The sequence below is a fragment of the Parasteatoda tepidariorum genome, chromosome 1 (assembly GCF_043381705.1).
Source record: "Parasteatoda tepidariorum isolate YZ-2023 chromosome 1, CAS_Ptep_4.0, whole genome shotgun sequence".
In the NCBI taxonomy this organism is placed as follows: Eukaryota; Metazoa; Arthropoda; class Arachnida; order Araneae; family Theridiidae; genus Parasteatoda; species Parasteatoda tepidariorum.
This window is the reverse complement of record NC_092204.1, coordinates 28,646,913-28,652,912: the sequence shown is the minus strand read 5'-3', so window position 1 is coordinate 28,652,912 and position 6,000 is coordinate 28,646,913.

Here is a 6,000-nt window from a genome sequence, read left to right as displayed (position 1 = left end):
TATATATATATATATGCGCCAAAAATAAATCAATTTCTGCTGCATTCACAGCAGTTAGTTACGCAACTACCACAGAAAAATATTTCCGTAAGAGTACGAAAAATAATATGCATAAGCTTTTTTTTGTATAAATAATACACTATTGTATTCAGTGCAATATTTAATTGTTTGTAAATATATTTATAATAATTTGAAGGTCATATAAAGAACTGCTATTGGTTACAAAAAATCATTGAAACTGCACTGCAAGTGTCATTCTTATACTGAGTCTTTGGAAATTTGTGCATCATAAGAGACTTGGTCAGTAATAGTAAAGATTACGAATCAATCTTCAACACCTCCACAACTGGATTGCATTTGGAGATCAAACTACTATTTCTATCATTCTCAAACTCAAGGTCATTTTAAAATTCCACGATATTTATTTTCAGTGGATCTCATCTCATGCTGACATATACAGCAATGAGCAGACGGACTGGCTGTTACCACGAATCTTTCCTCTTCAACACTTACCTTTATAGAACATCAATCCATAGTTAATTCTGAAATTTCGAAGGGGTGGAAGATTCCTCCTTGCCATCACTGGTATGCCGGCAAATAGCGAGGTTCTTCATTCGCCCTCAATTATGACGGAGCTTTTAAAACCGCAATTTCCAGATTAGCAAGCTGTCACACAAAAATTTTCTTGTTTTTTGAAAAACGAAGGCAGGAAAATCTTCGAGATCTGCTCCAAATGTCACACTGAGCAGGATTCTCCCGAACACATCCAGGACTGTTTGAGACTTTCCAGAGAGGACATATACTCATCCCCCCTTCTAGTCTTGATTTCCTTAGGGTCAGTGGTCTGATGGACGTTGTATAAGCCACAACACAACAACAACGAATAAATCAAATCATATATTTTTTCTGCTCACAATGATTAATAAATTGAAAATGATTCTTAAAATCTTATTAAACATCTGTTTAAAAATTTATTTTTTACTTCTTGGCGTATTGAATATATTCATTTCATTTTTCATTCACGTTTTGAAATAAATTAAAATATGTAAAATATAATATTTTTATACCGTTTCTTATCTAGAATATTCAAATTAGATTGTATAAAAATGCGCGCATCAGATAAAGTTAAAAATAATCTCTCCTTAAAGCTGTCTTTAGAATCTTTCATTTTATGAAAATATGATCACGAATCTACCACTTTAACCAGAAAGCAATTTTAAATTCTTATATTCATTTGAATAACTATCAGCGTGTCAGATATCATATTTTGATTCATTAATGATATAAATTTATACTTTCGTGGATAGAAATTTATAATAATAATATCAAAATAAAGGAAATGAAGATAAATATTGTAAAGGTATCTATAAAAACTAAATTCAGATTAATAAGCAAATATCATGAAAGATGTGATTCAATTTTATATATTCAAATTATATAACTTAAAATAATAACAAAATAAATTCCGATTGTATTTCAGACTTTAGCGTGCGAGTTTCAATACTGAAATATAAAAGTAATTACATATTTGCATTTAAACTAAGCGTATATTAGCTTCCACAACAAATTAAGAAAGAAGAATATGTGAATAATTCCTTAGACTTATGAAAAATTTCGCAACAAATATTTTTTCTTTTATAACCGTTGTTGAACAGCTGCCCCAATTTTGGGTTTACAACTATTTATGTTTAATTCCGTAGCCTTGTAATTTTGAACCCAATCATTCAGAAGACAAGGGAACTCCTGGATTACGTATTCGGAGAAATTTGCCTTCGTGGAGGACTTTTGACGGAACTAACCCGCATTTGCGTTATATGGAGAAGAAAACCACAAAGATCTCCCACGGTTAGTCAGATGGCAAGGAGACTCTAACCCATGATCCATCTGCCACTGAGGATATTTCACATTCGCACTGTGGTCGGTGCAAGTCGGATGCAGAATTCGAATCGACTAGCCATCGCTGACATTCGTACCAGGCTCACCTATTGGAAGGCAAACGCTCAATCTCCTGAGCCTTAAAGGCCCAATAAATATTTTGTACTAAAATAATCTGCTTAACCAAGATAGATGCGAATAATGAAATCGTGTTAAATCTAGTAACTTCCTTTTTACTAAAAATGTCACCAGCCCAGAATGGATGACTTGTTAAATCTAAAAAAAGATTCTAGATTTAACGAGTGACGTTAAATCTAGAATCTTTTTTTATTGTAAGGACATGAAAAGCAGAAAATAAAAGGAATGATAATTTTTTAATGTGTATATTAAGTAATTATTATTAGGTAAGCTACTACACTTATTTCTTCAAAATTAATAAGTACATAATTACCGAATTCAAATTTTTATATTAATTATTGATAGCTGCGATTACACAATATCTATAATTTAACGCTCTTCATTTCAGATGATAAATGCTAATCATGAAATAATTATGGAATCAGTTTTTAACTTTTTTATTGATTCAATCCTAGTCAGATGCGGGAGCAATCGTGATTAGTTTAATTTATCTCTCACACTGCATATTTCTAAAAGCATATTTCTTTCAAATAAAAAGAAATGCAAACATCAAGTTTTGTTTTTCAATTCGTATGATAGAAATTTTTTCTCTCCCGGGAATAGAATGTAAAAATCATTGTTAAGTAAAAGTCGTTCAACCCACTTGTATCCAAACTGTTTGGAAAAGAAAGTTGTAAATTTGCTTTTTTTCCCCGCAGTTTTTATTAGAGGAGAGAAACTCCTACTACCACTTTTTATTTATTTTGTTGTTCTGGGATCAGACTTGCTTCATAGATCAGATTGATAGGTTTAAGGAATGAATACCTTAAAAGAGAATCTTTCTACCACTTTTTATTTATTTCTTAAATTTGGCATCAAATTTTACTTCTCTGAACAAGACAGAAGTGATGCTTTACGTATATCTGTTTCCACCAATGCAGAAAATAGGCGACATTTCAATTTTTATGCCAAATGTTCATTTATTTTTGCAGAACTCCCTAAACTTTAGAATTTCATGAAATTTGTTTTCAGGGGTTATTTTTGCACGCTAAATCAAATGCAATAAAAAACTGCTATGTTTCTTTATAAAATTGCGCTTTTTCTTCAAAATAGGCATATTCCACTTCAGTTACAGTTAACTACTATACACAATTTTAGAGATTTCTTTCAACTATTGCCATAACATTTTCCAGAATAAAAACGCGACCAATCGTTCAAAAGTTTTAGGACTGATCCATTTTTTTACTGACTGCACATACGTACATTGTATATTTATTGTATATGCATACACTCATGTGATATACTTTAATTGCATTTCTTATCATACATAGATCTGTTGATGATTGGAATTAAGATTACAATTGTATATGTTGATTACTTGTAATCACAATAAAATGTATAATTATGTATTTATTGCTTGTAATTACGATATAATCATGCATTTTGGTTAATATAATCATACCCACAATCGTTTCTTGACCTGATTACAAGTAATGATGATCATACGTAATCAGAGATATTGACTACCTGTAATCGCGTAATTACCTGTAATCGCGATTGCAAATGATTGACTACATAGCAGTAATTATCTGTAAACAATTAGAGTAGCAATTGATTAATATGATGCTCAACTTTGTTCCAGATAATAGGAGGTATCCTACATTCAAGCAGGATACTCAAATGCGTTTTATAGCTATTGTTTTAATAAATGGTGAGAGGACCAAGAATATTTAAGTTATTCTTCATAAATCTATGCAAAATTTTAAAATGCTACATTTTTATATAGTATATTTTATGATAAATCAACTTTTCAATGAAATGTGCCCCATTTCCAGTTTTTAAATTAGTAAATCACAAGTCAATAATATTACAATGACAGTTATAAAATTATCTTAAATTTTAAAGATGTTTTAAAAGTATATTTTTTTAATAACTTACAAGTCATCATTTGCATAACATTTGAAAAATATGACGCCTTAAAATATAAAAATGTAAATAAATTAATCAGTTCGCATTTTTAATTTTTAAATGTTTTTTATTTTTTGCATGTATCTGACAATATTAAGATACTTATTTTCGCAAATTGCATGAAATATTTATTCAAACATTATACATATTTTATGTCCATAATTTTGCTAATTAAATCTTAATGTAATGATATAAAAGCTGCATCTATGAATGAAAAATAGGTTGCATATTTCCATTTTAATGTAGTTGATGTGTTCTATTATTTATCATTTAAATTTAAAAAAACAAAATTACTTTTTCGTCATTTCATTATAAATGACATTATTTATATTTTTATATATTTAGTGAAAAAGAATGTCTTAACACTCTTATGTAAATGTAATTATTGAAATAATACCAATAAATTAAAAAGTGTTGGTAAAATGGTATCTTTGAAATACTATTTGTAATTGAAAAGTTAATACGCGCTTATTCGAGTAAAAACACAAATGAAAAGGATAAAACGAGAAATCTTTATGCTTTTTATTTTTGCTTCAAAGTTAACAACTAATATACAATGCTAATTTTAGAAAGATGAAATTCCAAGGAGATGATGGAATTTTATATTATTCATCTCAAAACAAACGAAATTTTCAGTTTTATCACATATTGCATTCATCAATGCTAAAAGTTAAACGATTTATTTTCCCACTCTGTTACACTTTCATACATGGTTAAGGTACTATTACAGTTTTTATTGAAGTTAAAAGTCTATAAGTCACGGAAATACTTAAAAAAAACATGTTTCCAATTTTACAAGTTTTGAAGGTTGCAGAAACATTTTGAACAAAAAAATAATTTAAATAAATTTAATTTAGAAAATTTAAAAAGTAAAGAACTTCTCTTTGACGTAAGTGAAACAGAACACCACACTAAGTTTTTTAGGCATAACAGATCTGCCTCGATATTCGTAGTACTTCAGTCTGAGATAAATTTAAGTTTCATTTCTACCCCTTTTATGGATACATTGATTTATTTTAATAAGGAACTTAAAGTAATCTGTAAAAAAAGCCAAGAAATAAATGAGATTGTTTTTTTTTAATGTTAAATGTTGTGCTTTTTCAAATTTCTCCCTTCTCGAGAAATTCTTAAAAGTTTTTAGTTTATTTGTCAAAAACGCGATTTTTTGTGTCTCATTAGCGTGTCAATAATAACGCTATAAGGCGTTTTTTTGCGTTTGTACCAAAACTGCAGAATTATTAATATTTGATACACAATGCTATATTCATATTTTTATTAAAGTAAAAAGAATGATGATACTTTTCGAATGGTATTAAGCAAAAATGATATTTATTCTTATAAATCTTCCCACATATTTATGAATTGCTTTCCTTTATCTCAATAAAACAGAGCTTAGAAACTGATTAAATTTAAAAATATTTGTAAAAAAATATATATAAAATTTTATACTCACAAACTAACAATTAACAAACCGCAATTAATAGTTTATACTTTCAAACTTAGTTTGCATTTTATTAGAAAGCTAGAATGTTCAATAATAATAATAAAAAAATTACTCTAAAATGAGCTGATTTAAACCATTTTTTTAAAATTTTGCTTTCTATTATTATTAAAAGTAAATATAAATAAACTCACTCGTTTAAATCACTCGTCATTATGCATATTTCAATTTTGATGTTTATATAAAGTAGACATTTCTCTCGCTATGATCTCTTAAAAAGAAATCAATAGAACCTTTAATATGTCATGAAGCTAAATAAAATTAATTGTTTATTCATTTTGTTAACAATTTGCTCATTTTCATATCCACTAAGATGCTAAAACGCAATATATTCACATTTAGTAAATCCTCATCTTAATTTTGAGAGTTGGTGAGCATGTGTGAAACGAATATCTTCGACAAGCAATATACAGCCAAAATTTGCTTCATAAAAGCCGCATAGTGCGTCCTAAATTATTCAGTTTGTAATTACGCATTCCGGTAAGTTAAAAATTCGGATAAGTAGATTAAAAGACGAAAGGAAAAGATTTTTATCTTAT